We start from the raw sequence: 16,239 nt of genomic DNA, 5'->3' as shown, positions 1-16,239 counted from the left end.
TAAGTAAAGGTAGAGTTTATTATCAAAACTAGGGAAGGAGGAAGACAAGGAGCAGAACAACACCATAAAATTACACAACAACTGACAAAGCACAAGCGAAACACAAGAACCATTTAATCACAAGATAGCAAGGGGGTGTGGTAAATGGGAAACACCTGTGGAACTTAATCAACCAGTACATAAACAAACTACAAACAAGGCACAGGAAATACTTCAAAATAAAAGTCCAGACAGGGCACAGAGAATATGTAACAATCTGTGAACTCTTCTGATGTATTTTTTTTTTCTTAGAGTATCTCTATACTGATGAAGCTCTCATGGTAGTGATGAATGATGCACTTAATTTCAATGTGTCTATGTTCCTGATAACAATTTAATATTCTCCCTTATGATTTAGCCTTCATTATCAAATCATTTGTCATTGCCGTTTCTCATTGACCAGATGTCTCTTCCTCTGGATGTCTCACTCCCTCACACAGCCTATTTTTATCTTCTTATCCTTATGCTCCTCTTACACCTTCTCACTGGCCCCTATGCTATCTTTTTCCACTTTTCTTCGCACATGTCTTTCATCTCTGCTCTTTCATCACTAACTCTCACACAAACAGCCTCTCACAATAGGTAAGGTAAAAACCGGCCCATATTATGACGAGGCTGCCTCTATTAGACCCTAAAAACCTTTTGTAATAATTCAGTTGTCAATGACAGATTAGAGATGAGTCGAGCTCTCATCCAGGTCACCATCTCAGACCTGAGTGATCAAACAAAACCTCTCTGCTGTAGACAGACAGGTGAGAGGCTGTGAGGGAGCCGGAGCACACAGGGGTCCTCAGACCTGAGATCAGATTAGCGTGCAAGGATAAGGAGCCAGCTCTTCTTTTCAGAGGCTAAATCACTCTCGCCGATCCCCAGAGGCTGCAGGCTTTCTCGATAAGTGCTTGACGACGCGAGGAAGGCAAATGTTGCTGTTTGTGTGGGAAGACGATATCAAACTACTGATGAACAGTTTACACTTGTTCCTCTTCTCTCTGCGTCTCTCAGGCACTCGCTCTTGCCAGCGCAATTTTAACACATCATAGATGCTGTTCCAAAGCCACATCATCAGTGTACGGGACTCCCCCCGCCCCCAGAGGTCTCCGTGTGGTGTTACGAGCCAAATCTGCCTATTTAGAGTTATTTTACTCTGCATAGATGCAACCGCAAATAACAAATGTAATGTGTTGAAGTAAATAATTCAATTTGGACCTAAATGCATTTTCACAAAATTCACAATCATAGATTGTCACTATGGGTCTGCTAGGGTCTGGTTATACAATATGTTTGTGAAATTGTTTTGGGTATCTTTTCATCTTGTTGGGTGGTTGCTAAGGTGTTTTGGGTGGTTGCTAGGGTCTGGTTATACAGTATGTTTGTGAAAGTGTTTTGGGTGTCTTTTCATCTTGTTGGGTGGTTGCTAGGGTCTGGTTATACAGTATGTTTGTGAAAGTGTTTTGGGTGTCTTTTCATCTTGTTGGGTGGTTGCTAGGGTCTGGTTATACAGTATGTTTGTGAAAGTGTTTTGGGTGTCTTTTCATCTTGTTGGGTGGTTGCTAAGGTGTTTTGGGTGGTTGCTAGGGTCTGGTTATAAAGTATGTTTGTGAAAGTGTTTTGGGTGTCTTTTCATCTTGTTGGGTGGATGCTAAGGTGTTTTGGGTGGTTGCTAGGGTCTGGTTATACAGTATGTTTGTGAAAGTGTTTTGGGTGTCTTTTCATCTTGTTGGGTGGTTGCTAAGGTGTTTTGGGTGGTTGCTATGGTCTAGTTATAAAGTATGTTTGTGGAAGTGTTTTGGGTGTCTTTTCATCTTGTTGGGTGGTTGCTAAGGTGTTTTGGGTGGTTGCTAGGGTCTGGTTATACAGTATGTTTGTGGAAGTGTTTTGGGTGTCTTTTCATCTTGTTGGGTGGTTGCTAAGGTGTTTTGGGTGGTTGCTATGGTCTGGTTATACAGTATGTTTGTGAAAAGTGTTTTGGGTGTCTTTTCATCTTGTTGGGTGGTTGCTTAGGTGTTTTGGGTGGTTGCTAGGGACTGGTTATACAGTATGTTTGTGAAAGTGTTTTGGGTGTCTTTTCACCTTGCTAAGATGTTTTGGGTGGTTGCTAGGGTCTGGTTATACAGTATGTTTGTGAAAGTGTTATGGGTGTATTTCATGTTGTTAGGTGGTTGCTAAAGCGTTCTGGATGGTTGTTAGGTTCTGGTTCTAAAATATGTTTGTGAAAGCATTCTGGATTTTTATTTATGATGTTGATTGGTTGCTAAGATGTTTTCACCACTATGTTAAAAGATGGTTGCTAGTTTAAGTGATTCTGATCATGCTAGATGATTCAAGTTTCTATGACCTGGTTCCTAGATCTGGCTCAGATTTTTCCTTAAAGTGTTATTTTTTTCCCACCAGGTGAAAATTGTAGGTCCTGTCAGTTAGAAAAATAACAGCACATCTCTTCAACAAGCCACACAATTTAAGCTATCATTCATGAATGTAGCACAACATAACAGCTAGTGTAGTTTTGTTTAGGTTTTTATTTTTATTTTTGGAGGGTACATTTTGGTTTTCCATCCCCTCTAAAAGTCTGCCAGCTTTCCTTTCTAAAGTGTCTTGATACGGAGCATGTGGTCATCCATCAGTGCTTCAAGGGGACCTTCAGATATAAGATAATAAAGCTCAGAGGTTTAGAAGAGGAGAAAGATTTATAATATCCTCTGTGAGAGTCAAAAAGTCTGTGTATTGTACATCTCTACAAAAAAGTATGATGGTTTTTTTTTGTGTGTGTGTTTTTTTTTCTTGTTTTACAATAACATCTAAACACCGGGCCCGGTTCTTGATGGCTATAGAAAACTGGGCTGGCAGACATCCTGGGTGGGCAGTTTTTAGTCATCATATCATCATATAGTCTAGAAGATATTTATAATTTAGTTGATATATTAACTATATTAGCCATATTATATGTAAACTGAAAAAGGCTTTCATGGGCAGCCTAGAATATCATGCACTTTCATAGCAAAATAAACTTTTTTTTTGTTAACATTGGTTAACTTCTTTATTTAACATGAACAAAGAATTGACAATACATCAGTGACATTTATTAATCTTAGTTAATGTTAATTCCAACATTTACTTATGCATTATTAAAATCAAAAGTTTAGCATGTTAACATTAGTTAATGCACTGTGAACTAATATAAACTAACAGTGAACAACTGTATTTTCATGAACTTACATTAAGAAAGATTAATATATATACTGTAATAAATGTATTGTTCATTGTTTGTTCATGTTAGTAAATACATTAACTAATTAAACTTAACTAACAAATGGAACCTTAATGTAAAGTGTTACCCTTTTTTTCATTATTGAATAGTTAAAAAAATACTTATTTATTTTATTGGTTTAAGATTTTTTTTTTTGCTATTTGTAGAATTTTTTTTTTCATGACCAAGAAAACAAAAACGTTTTAGATTTTAAAACTCTTTTATATATATATATATATATATATTGTTATTGTTATTGATATTTTGATTTATTTGATATATTTATAAAACAAGGCAACTAGGTAAATAGAAAAAAAACTTTTGTTTACATGGTATTTGTTTTACTGTGGTGGTATTTTAGGCCGTATTTTACTGACCACTGAACTATTAGCAGTTTACTTGGATATTAGCATCATTTTTCATCATGACATTGCAGTGATTAATAATTGTAGTAGAGTATGATTTACCCTTGGCTCTCTCTCTTTCTGTCACTGTTACAGTACCTGATTCTTTTCCTCTCACACTGAACCTCTTGAGGACAGAGGGGCAGGTGACATTTACACCCGGGTTGGCAGCTGCTGTTGAGCACACACTGACAGCAGCCGTAATGGGCATTTCAAGGTGGTATTTTTGCTGCTAGCTTACCGGCTTAAGAATGGATAAAAAAAAAGAGAGAATGTGGCGAGTGGGGCGGGGCTGAGGGACGTGGGAACAAGGAGTGAGGCCGGCAATGATTGGGAAAACAGCTCATCAGCCCCTCACGGACGACTGATGCGCACAAAATAAAACCAAAACCTAAACTACTGCCCAGGCCTGGTCCTCTCTCCCTTCAGTGTCATCGCTCCAGTTTTATATCCTTCCATCTCCTACGTGGGACTCGAGACCGGCGGTGGGTCGCAGGTGTCTCTGATTTCCCAATCATTGCCGGCCTCACTCCTTGTTCCCACGTCCCTCGGCCCCACCCCACTCGCCACAGAGAAGAAATTGCAGTTTTACTAAAAAAATAGTGAAAAGAGTACATTCATGTTTGCTGGAGCTGCAAGAAAATTGCATGAATCATCTCAGGGCTGCTAAATTTTACATTCATGTTCTAAGCAGATGAAATTATATATATATATATATATATATATATATATATATATATATATATTATGCTAAAGTTAGATTGAAGTGTGTATTTTTACGTTTTGCACTTCAGCTTAATTTTCACATCAAGTACATTGACTGTGCAAACTCATTTTAATTATATCCTTGCATTTAGAATTTGTGCTGTGATAAATCTGAAAGGAAAGCAGAGCTTTGGCTAATTAAAAAAAAAAAACATTTGCATGTAACTTTCAAATAATCATCTTGTTTTTCTCGCTACTGAAGCAGGATGGGTGCCACTGCTGTATGTGTGCTGACATCAGAAGCACTGCTGGATAAGGCTTTTGTTCTGAAATGTGTTCTGGCTTGTGATATAATCATGCCTAAACTGTATCTGGAGAGATGGAGGTAAGATAGCATCTCAGAACGTCCTGCCACAGATCTGTGGATCTGCCATGCCCATACATACAGTAATGAAGCAGCGGAGAAACACAGCCACTTTCCACACTGGGCCCACACTGGTGGAAAGAGCAAACTCACTCCCCACTGAAATTGGTGATGGACAACAGGATGAAAAAGAAAAAAAAAACAGGCCCCCTTTGATGCATGTTCTCTGCGGGACACTGGTTTTCCAGATTTCTCCTTTTTAATTACTCGGCAGCACTGTGGTTTAAAATAGAAACAGTAGAATAAAATAAATTGTTTATTATTATGGGTTAAAACATCCACAACCCTGAAGACACCAACCGTAACGTGCACTCTTGCAGAAGCCTCCCATGCTGAGAGGTACATGTAGATTAAATAGCATGAAAACTGCATTTCCATGTATGATTTGTAAGCCTGAAGGATATTTTACAAACACTCTTTAACATTAGGCTCTGCATATTTACAGTATCACTTTGAAATTGTTATTTTTTGGGAATACATCAGTTTAGGTGAACAAACCATTCTCCTGAAGTTTCATCCATTGTAGGTTTACTGCAGTATCTCTTTTGCAGCATGTCAGTTTCTTGCCTTTCAATGGACTGAACGTATTGATCCATCATGTTTGTTAATGTGGATCTGCTGACTGACTGAATGAAAGGGTATTTGTCGATCATTCAGTTTGGCAAGTCAATCTTGATCACAATAAAAGAAAGCCAGTAAGGCTACGTCCCCACCAAGCCAGAGCTTTCCCTATCCAATCTTTTTTCCCCTCATCTAAAGAAATATCTGCGTCCACATGAAACCACAAAACGATGTATATGATGTACAAAACAATATGTGGCACTGTAATTCTACCACAGAGATACACTAAAAATGAAGAAGAAGACTTGGACTATGCGGATAAACCTTGCGCATTGTATACAAACGAACATGGAACAATACATTTATTAATCTGTGTTAAAGTTAATAAAAAGACAATAGTTCAGTGTTTGTTCATGTTTAAGTTTCTGTTACTTGACGTAGCGGTGTTTGACTAGGGGTGAGATGTGGGCTGATGACGTCATCGTTTCAGAAACTATAAGGATTCGCTGTCCAGATGAAAACTCAAGGGCGGCATTTTCAATTTTATCCACTCTGGGACCTAGATTAAAAAAATATCAGTTTTACTCTCCCCAAACAGTCTGTGTGGTCGAAGCGCCTATACAGAACAAAATGTATGCATATGTAGCAAAACACGTCTCCTTGTGGACGGGGGCCTGAGTAAAGAAAGAATCAACTCTGGGAATAATTAAATGACTCATAACACACAAAAATAAACTTTTCAATCAATGGATTCAAAAGATGCAATGGGATAAATCAAAATTCCAACCACTTTTTGATATTTACCATGATACTGAATAATTACCCTTTTCATACCCCTCTATTGTAATTGTAAAAAAAATTGTGATGTACATTTACAAAAAATCTGGTATTGTAAGATGTATGCTTGATATATATATATACAATAGACCCAATGTCAAGAGATCCATATAAAGCAATTAAAGCTCTGTTAGGGAACAGAATATGTCTAATGCTTTGCTCTTAGCAATATGCATGCTAGTCAAAATTCATGAAATTTAATTAAACATAGTCCTGTAACTGGCTCTTAACTGTGCTATAAGTGCAATCTAATGTCTTGCTCAAATGGCTTAATATTTGTAAAAACGTACAGTTGTAAGATTGCTGCTTAATGATAGAGTTTGTGAGCATGGATGAAGGTCACACCGCCTTATAATGCTGAAGGTTGTTGCGTCTTCTTAAGGGTTTATGATTGGTTAGTGTGTGTAAATGTGCAGGAGTACCAGCTTGGGTGTACATACAGTACTAAATGTGTGTGTGTGTGTGTGTGTGTGTGTGTGTGTGTGTGTGTGTGTTTGGATATTAATAGCTCTCTCCACTTTGTGTTGGCTCTCCCTTAGGTCTGCGATGTTCTTTTTATATTATTAACTGTTGAGAGTTTCTGTGTCGTCTCGACCTCACCAGCTAATGAAGATAGATGACACAGGCAAGATATTTTTAAATATCATCGAGTGTATGTAAGTGTGTGTTTGATGTCCTACAGGTATAATTGCTAAACATATGGAGAACCCTAGGGATCCCAATTGATCAACTGAGTTGAGAAAACTGATTGTGTGTGCATAATATGTGTTGCGATGCATGTTTAATTTGCATCTTGGATCCGACAGTTATGATTAACAGTGTTTTTATCATTTGTCACTATTGCTTCTTCTGTTACATATAGTATTTTACATTGTTTACATAAAACAGTGCAATTTATCATCTATGACAGTAACTCCAAGTATCTAAACTTTATTTGCCATAACCAATGATAAAATGTGTAATATGCATAAATGTTAACCACATAACGACATAAACAGCTTTCTATAGCGTCTTCGGTTAAACGCTATAATATAATAGGCTAATCATCATCATAGATTTATTTTTGTTTGCTTTTATTATTATCAGGACCAGTTGACTTTACATGATGAATTGCTCACGGAGAGTGGATATTGTGTTTGAAAGTTTAAATAGATGAAATTGCAAGAATTCTCATCTTTTAGTGAGAATAACCTTAGTTTTCACACAGTGGTCTCAAAGAAAGATGAGAAAATAGCCATATTAGCTCTAAAAATTGGGCACAAAGAACATTAACAAGCTTTTAAAAGAATGTCTGAAGAGGCTAAAGGCCAAATTTTTTAATTGCCTAATTGCTCTTTCTGTCTCAGAAGACTCAGTGGGGTTCTCAGTTATGTTTTTCAGTCATTTAAATATCAGATTTTTATTCTAATTTCTCTTCTTAATTCATACTTTTTGATATCTAGATAAAACAAAAAATCACTTGTGATCACTTTCCTGGTGTTCAGATGTCAAAGGGTTTTTTGGTGTGAAATATTGTGTGTGTGAATCAGTGGCGGCTCCAGACAATTTTGATTGGGGGGCAATGGGGGGTCCTGGTCATTTCAAGGGGGGTCTCATGAAAACCAACAAAAAATACAGTGGACACGGCTAATAACTGCATATTACTGCTACTAAACAACCAAAACAACAAAGCATATTAACTACTTTGTTTTTAATTAATTAATCAATTGCAGTTTGCAAACCATATGCTCAAACTTTAAAGGGTTGGCGCTTTAAATGGTTCGCGTCACCAATGCGCATTAATCCACAAATGACTTAAGCGGTTAACTTTTTTAACATGGCTGACACTCCGGCTGAGCAGGGCAATGCAGAGACCTTTGGAGGGGCAGGTGCTCAAAGTATAAAAGGGCCACATGGAACAAGGCTTTAAATGGCCCTATTCAAAATATCAATACAGCAATATATTGTGATGCATTCCTTGCTGATTCGCGTATAGATATGCATGATTATGTATTGATACAGCAGCAAATGCTTTGATGCAGTTTTGAAAAAGAAACAATAGAGAAGACAATTTTAAGTTTAAAATAATAATACTTCTGGGATTAGAAACTGAAATGTCTTAAATTGTCCCAACCTGATGGCTTTTTCTTCTCTGTTCTACAGAAAAATTAACAACAGCGATTATAGTAAAAACTATAGAAAACACTTTTGCCTCTTTCTCACCAGCCTCTTTCTGTCACTTGTGACTCTATATGTCCCTCTTTTTCCATCTATCTCTATCTCTATCTCCATCTCCTCATTTGATCAGTTACTTTCCACTCTCTGTCCATCTAGGAACAAGGCTCAATTTACTATTTCAGCATTAATCTATTATTTTAACCATCACTACTACTCTTGCACCTAATCAGTAAGTCCACCTTAAATATTGATACAAAACATAACAAAACTGATACACTGGAATATAGTGATTAATATTATTATTACTGTTGTAGTTGTCTAAAATTGAATACCTTTGCAATGTAAATAAATAACAGGCTACATTTGTTATTCGTATCCTTCACACTGCACTTTGATGTCAGGTATATTATGCATTTTTTATTGACATTGATATTTTTACATTTATTTCCAGAAATATATTATTGAGTTTACAGGCTAAAGTGGTCTTGCTGTTGTAAACACTGTTGCTATTGTAGAAAAATATTTGCGTCACATTTAAAATATAATTATATTTTAATTAATTTCTGAATTGTTTTTATTTTTATAATGATAATTCAGAGAATGTGAAAATCTGAATAAGCCTTACCAGTGTTGTGATAATTATTTTTAAGGCACTCTATGTGTTAAAAAATAAATAAGTACTGTAATATAATAATAGTTTAGTCAAATAACATAAAAAAGAACAGACCCTTCGATGCCTGTGAAACTTTTCTCCCTCAAACAGCACGCTAGTGTTACTTCTGCACTACAGGCTACACACAGCAATATAAACAACATATCTGCATGTTCTCACATCACATCGTTCTTGTAAAATAATAAGTAAATAAACATCAAAATCACTTCGCTGAGAATGAAACACCACTTACCAGCTGCCGCGGTGTTGAAAATATCCTCTAGCAATTAAAAAATGCGCGTGTGGCGTGAGGAATCGTCCCTGTCGGATGAGGTCGTCGTCGTCAGGTGAAAGGTCATCATGTTTGTCATTTTATTTACGGCTAAATTATTATTAATAAATTGTACTAATATTATGATTTGGCGTGGGCAGGCATTCACAAAAGGGAATGTTATTTTTAAAAAAATTCGAGGAAATTTTGCTTTGACAAAAGGGCACTTAAGGGGCAAAGGAGCAGGTGCTCAAGTGAACCGGTTCTTTCGGACAGTTCGATCAAATAAAACCAGTTGAAAAAAAAAAAACGGTTCACCGGTTCTTTTGCGCTCGATGTAATGTCATTGGCGATGACTGCCCTTCATTCCGAATCAATCACCAAAAGAATCAGTTCGGTTCAGACGCTCTGTGTGTCAGTCTGCTTCACACTGAATCACACATGCGCAGTATCATCGAATCGGACGCGTCCGGCAGAAACGGTTCTCGTTCAGTGTACGAATAAATGTCGAAATAATTATTATTTATTATTGTTCTGCGTAGTTTGAAGATAATTTTTTATATTTTTATCCCGGATATATATATATATATATATATTTAATCAGGAAGAGGGAGGGGGGTCAAATGGGGGTCAAGGCGTTTTTTGGCAGGGTCTTGAGACCCCCCAGGACCCCCCCTGGCGCCGGTGGTGTGAATATTCGTTCGTTCATGTCTTTTAGTTGTATCAGACTAGGTGTGAACAAGCCTTAAGAACAGCAAGCCTGAAACCAACACTAGCGATCACAAACAGGCCTTTCACATCGATGTGACACATCTGTTTGTTGATGCTGTGCTCAGGTCTTTTGTCGCACTTTTGGCTCAGACGGAAAGAGGCTAGAAGTGAAGATTTATTGCCACGTCACTGCCTGTCCACATGCATGATGTGTCACTTCCCCTGAGGCTCTGTCATTACGAACAGTGTTGAGGTCCCCACACTGTTCAGATGCAAGCCATGAGTCCATGCACATTAGTGTACAAAGAAATGGAACAAAGGTGATGAACTCACAAAAACAAACATACAGAATTAAGTTCTGTCTTGTTGTTATTTTACTTAAAGTAAAATAAAAGTTGAAAAGAGTATTTTAATTTAAATGGTTTTAATTGCAAAAAGAATATTTTAATTTAATGTTTTTTTGTTTTGTTTTTTTTAATTGGGAAATTTACATTAATACATTACAGAGAGAGATAACTATGATTTTATTTTCATTTAAAACAAAATAATTGCAAATTGAGTAATTTAAATGTTTTATTAAATAATATTATATTATATTATATTATATTATATTATATTATATTATATTATATTATATTATATTATATTATATTATATTATAATATATTATATTATATTATATGTTTTATATTATATGTTTTATATTATATTATATTATATTATATTATATTATATTATATTATATTATATTATATTATATTATATTATATTATATTATATTATATTATATTATATTATCAACCCATCTCTTTTAGAGAACTACAGACAAGTTTTCCTTCTTCCTTTCATTGCAAAAACAGGTCTTCCAGCCAGTTCTATCAAACCTTAACAATTAATCCAGAACGCGGCAGCAAGATACATTTTTAATGAGCCAAAAAGAATACACGTCACACCTCTGTTTATCAATTTGCACTGGCTTCCAATAGCTGCTTGCGTAAAATTCAAGGCATTGAAGTTTGCCTACAAAACTACCACTGGCTCTGCACCAATTTACCTAAATTTGTTACTTCAGACTTATGTGCCCTCTAGAAGCTTGCGTTCTGCAAGTGAACGTCGCTTGATTTAAATTAAATGTTCCCCTGGTGGAATGACCACCCCAACTCAATCCGAGTGCCATCTTCAAGAATCGGCTTAAAACCCGTCTATTCCATCTTTATTTGACCCTCTAACTTTAAAACTCACTATTCTAATTCTATTATTAAAAAAAATCTTTCTACCTTTTTAATCTTTTTGTATTCTATTTTCTTTTCATTTATTATGCAATTGTGTGTGTGTGTGTGTGTGTGTGTGTGTGTGTGTGTGTGTGTGTGTGTGTGTGTGTGTGTGTGTGTGTGTGTGTGTGTAAAGACCTCTAACACTAGCTTGCTCTATTCTTTTTTTTATTCTATGTGTTTTCTTTTTATTTATTATATTATTTAAAAGCCCATGCTATGTGTACTGTGTTAACCTAACTGATACTTGTTATAGCACTTATACTGTATATCATTGCTCTTTTTGTTTTGTTTTTGATTGCTTCCACTGTCCCCATTTGTAAGTCGCTTTGGATAAAAGCATCTGCTAAATGAATAAATGTAAATGTATTAACTTAATGACTTTATGTTAATGTAATTCAAAGGTAAAATCAAAATTATTTGAAATTAGGAAATGTAACTTAATGGAATACGTTATGGAATACGATATATCAATCTATTTTATCTTAATTTATGCAAAGTAAAATTTGAAATTATTCGAAATTAGGTAATTTAACGAAATACAATAAATTATTGCGATAACATTATGGTTTTAAATTAATACGATTTGATAAGATTTATTTAAAATAATTTTATCTTAATTTAATGCAAAGTAAAATTTGAAATGATTTGAAATCAGGAAAATTTAGCTAAATGGAATAAGTTATGAAAATGGCATTAAAAATAATTTGAGAAATATGATTAATATACTAGTAACTGTAATAATGAACTTGCATATGAAGAAACAGAAAGCAAAGGCGATCATACAAACATAAAATCTATTTAATATCATTATTATTATTATTATTATAATTAGGCAAAGTCTCAAATGTATGACCTATCTGCCTCTCCATCTCTGTCCGTCTCTCCTGCTGTCTTGTTCTTTGTCTCCTTCTCTCTTATCCTTTGCTCTGTTTTAACATTTCCGAGTTCCATATACTGAATATTCCTCTGAAGGCTTGTTCTGGAAGCGCTGTGGGAGGTATGTCTGCTACCATTATCCACATTGTCACGGCCCCACAACCCACTTTTAATATTCAAGCACACAGTGCACAGGGAACAGGGATAGGCAGCATCCTGATACGATTGTTTCCAGAGTCCATATGCCAGGCCAAGAGATTACTGCCTCTTGCTTCCCTAGTGTGTATCTGATTTTGTGTGTTATAGATCAAGACTTTCAATAAAACCCAACTTTATGAGATTTTGCGCTATGCTGTGCTCAGCGCTGGTGGTTGTGGGTAAGGTACTGTATATTGGCAAAGTGTTTGTGAGTCTTGCAGTTCTCCTATTTACTGCATGTGAGAGTTCAGTGAATTGATACACTTGTGTACTGTACCTTTAACTTTAGGCATTTCTGTTTAGGGATGCATGCATGTTCTTATCTTAAGATGCTAATATGCACTCTTTGAGGGTTGATAATGTACAAATATGTACCAATAAAGTTATACAGCCGTGCTGTTAATTTTTGTATGTTTTTTTTTTCTAAAGGATGTATTATTATTTATTAAAAATGTGAGAGGATTCCATGTGTTATGTACAGTAATTGGTAATGGTAAATTTTGTCAATTTATTACTACATACAGAATAAGGTTAGAGAAATCATGTAAATAATGTGTATTTATTTTATAATTTCATTTCATTTTCTACTTGCAGCCAGTTATTACACCACTGCACCCCTAATGGTAATTTTTGCACTTTTGTTTCTGATGTTCAAAAAACATCATTATTACATACAGAAAAAAGTATAGAGAAATGAAGGTCTTATTTAATTAAAGTTTAATTCGTTTTAGCCATGATTCCGAACCATGTGAACTTATGTCCAGTTACTGCCACAGTGCACCCCAAATTATAATTTTCATGCATTATTTCTGATGGTGTTCAACTTTTATATCATTTTATTTTATTTACTATATTCCATATAGTTAAGAACCACATAGAGGTTTTTTTTTGCCTTCAGGGACAATGAACAGACATTTCCAAAAGATTTCAGTATTTTTAGAAAGAAAATACTCATGGCAAGCTGTTGTGTGGTTATTTATTTATTTTGCACCTGCACAACTTTGCATGTAAAATAAGTTAATTCGGTCTGATGGGATTGTTTTCCCCCACTGGGAGGATTGTTTTCTGTTCCGCAGATACTTCCAGAGAATCACGTTGATGATATAACACCCGAAGACATACACACGAACCTGGAGAAACTTAAAATGGTGTGGGTGCTGAGTTATGCAGCATTTCAGTGGAACAAAGTGATTTTTTTGACATTTACTTTATTCAAATATTATTTACTTATTTATTAATCGCCTGGTGATATCACAAATGCTGCTGTTCACTGTAGTCAAGACCACTTATATTCAAAAAGCAAAACTTTGCTTCAAAAGGCCCTCACTACATCTGTGGCAAGTGCTATTATTTCTCATTGTCATCCTCTACCGCATCTATTTAAAATGATTCCCCATGGGTATAATTAATCATTTAAGTCCCAGAATAAACTTTCCATTTAGATATCAATAATGATTTCAATATCTGCAATAGTATCCTCTCTGGTACTTGGTATTGGATTGAAAAGAAAATAAGTAGCATCTCCCGTCCCTAGTAATTCATCCTCTTTTCAGTTATTTAAGATCAATTGACGTCATTGACTTTTTAAATGACTCCGGTGTTTTGACTCTTGTTAGCAATGTGCCCTATATAGATTTATACCGATGAATCTCATTACATACATTCCTTCTCCTTCTTCACTCATGCGCTGTCCCCTCTGGCGAAGTGTACACTAGTCTCTGCTTCCTCCTTCCTGCTCATTCATGCATTCTCATGGCGACCTGTCAGTGTCCTATTAGTCAAACACTGTCATCATCACAGTTTATTAGCATGTGAAAGGTCATGTCGGCTGCTAATTGCGGTGGCGCTAAACAGCTGATTGATCGACAGATGAGCTGAAATGTGACAGGGCACCATGATTCATGTAGATATCGATATATTCTTCATCCCATCTAACATAAATAGAGCCAAACAGTCTGTCGCATTCTGTCGTACTTATCAGCAGGTCCAGCCGTACCGTGAGTGCCGGGCATGATTGAGATCTATAGAGGTCTTAAAATAACCCTTAAAGATGACAGCACTGATAGAGTTGCACACAAGATAAGCATGTGACTTCATGTTGATCGATGGCAGAGAAATAAAGTGTAATCTTAACGAAGATGGGAATGGTGTGTGTGGTACGGTGTGTCTGAGCCCATGTCTGTCGGGAGCACTGGGGCAGATAGTATTTGCTCTGTTTATAATTTTTCTCTGTTTCAACCAGTGCTGACAGTTTTTTTGTACAAACTATGCTTGCATCATGGCATATTGCTGGATTAGCACCAACTGTCTCACTCCCACCTCTTGGTAAATATCTTTTCAGACATATTTGTCAACCTTAAACTCCCTTGCTGCCTGTTCTTTCCCTTGCCTACACATTGAGTATCTTTAAAAACAGCCATATTTATTTACTTGTTTTTGTGGAGCCATGTTTTTCAAGTGTGTCGACTGAGTCCTGCGGTAGTACAAACCACACCCCTCTTTCCCAATTAGGGAATCACAGATGTCATCACTACCGCTCTTCTACTTCACTTTCAGTGCTTTTTAAGCTTAACTGTCACCACTCACACGATGAGGCATACAGATTGTATTGCATAGCTCACAGAAACCTTAAGTCATCCACTGCTTTGTGCAAAATTAAAAGAAAATGCCATCTGAACATTCTGAAGACAGTCAAGTTCCCCTCGAAGATACATTCACATAAACATCCCCAATTGAATATTTCGATTTTCTTCCGATATTTTGCCCATCGCAAACAGTGAGCTTGCTCGGCCTGCTACAGCATTTTCCCTTCTTTGTGTCCGTCTTCAGGATCTCGTTTACAAACTTCATACTATTTCAACAAAAAATTACATTTGGGAAAATGAATGTAGAGCAGTTTGCTTGCAAGTCTAGAGATCTATATGGCTTATTGACTGATCCATCTCATGAAATGTACTGTATTGGATGTAAATGTATTGGAGTAAAAGTACTCTAACATGTAGTAAAGTAAAAATATGTATACGAGTAAAGTACAGATACCCAAAAACTGTACTTAAGTACGGTAACAAAGTGTTTGCACTTTGTTACTATATATCTCTGAATGTGAGACACTGAAAGCATCTTGATCATGAGCTGCTTGCATGTAAAAGAACACAGTGCCATGATTCAAACAGGCTGTGCATATATTGAACTAAATTGCATTATTTACAATTCAGGTTGTTTGGTTTCAAGTAATTGTGCAGCCCTAGAGAACTTTCTTCACATTGCTCCTGGTTAGGAAAGGAGGAATCTTGGTAGAGGCAACAATCTTGACACACTGCCATCATGCTGGTGAGTTTTGCACACACATACCATTTAGATTTTCTTCAAAAATGTAAAAGTCTTGTTTGTGTGTGTGTGTGTGTCTGTGTTTTCTCAGCAGTGGTTGACAAGCTGTAATCAGCCTCAGGATTTGAGTCCCTGCAGGGGGTTTTGTTGGTATTTGCATCAGGCAGTTAATGAAATGATCAACGAGAGAACAAAGCAACAAATAAACCAAAAGCCAAACAGAAGAAAGGCCTCCAGCGATGCCTAAGAAAGCTGTGTCTTTGTGTATCTGCTATTGATGGCCAGATGTTATAGATTGTTAAGATTTGCTTGGCTCTGGTCGATGTCATGCCAGAATATCCTCCTATTTTCTTCCAATGCCACATTTGAAAATCACACCCGAAGGATTAAAGCCTTTGCTGAAGACTTCCCGCTGACCACAGGATATAATGTCATCTTATTCTTGTCTTTTATGTGTTCCCAGGTGGTTTACACTGTCCTCTGCATCAAATCAAGCAGTTTTACTTTTTCTGTTTCCAACAGGGTCAGCTGAGCCGCAAAGACTTAATGCTTGATCGAT

The 16,239-nt window shown here is 36.2% G+C and overlaps 1 protein-coding gene across 1 annotated transcript in view; it reads right to left on the bottom strand.

Annotated features, from left to right (window-relative positions):
* The window catches only part of LOC132132797 (reticulon-4 receptor-like 1), a 107,127-nt gene that overhangs the window by 29,648 nt on the left and 61,240 nt on the right, over positions 1-16,239 (bottom strand). The window lies entirely within an intron of this gene.

This window comes from Carassius carassius, chromosome 49 (genome assembly GCF_963082965.1).
Source record: "Carassius carassius chromosome 49, fCarCar2.1, whole genome shotgun sequence".
In the NCBI taxonomy this organism is placed as follows: domain Eukaryota; kingdom Metazoa; phylum Chordata; class Actinopteri; order Cypriniformes; family Cyprinidae; genus Carassius; species Carassius carassius.
This window is presented reverse-complemented; position numbering and strand designations above follow the sequence as displayed.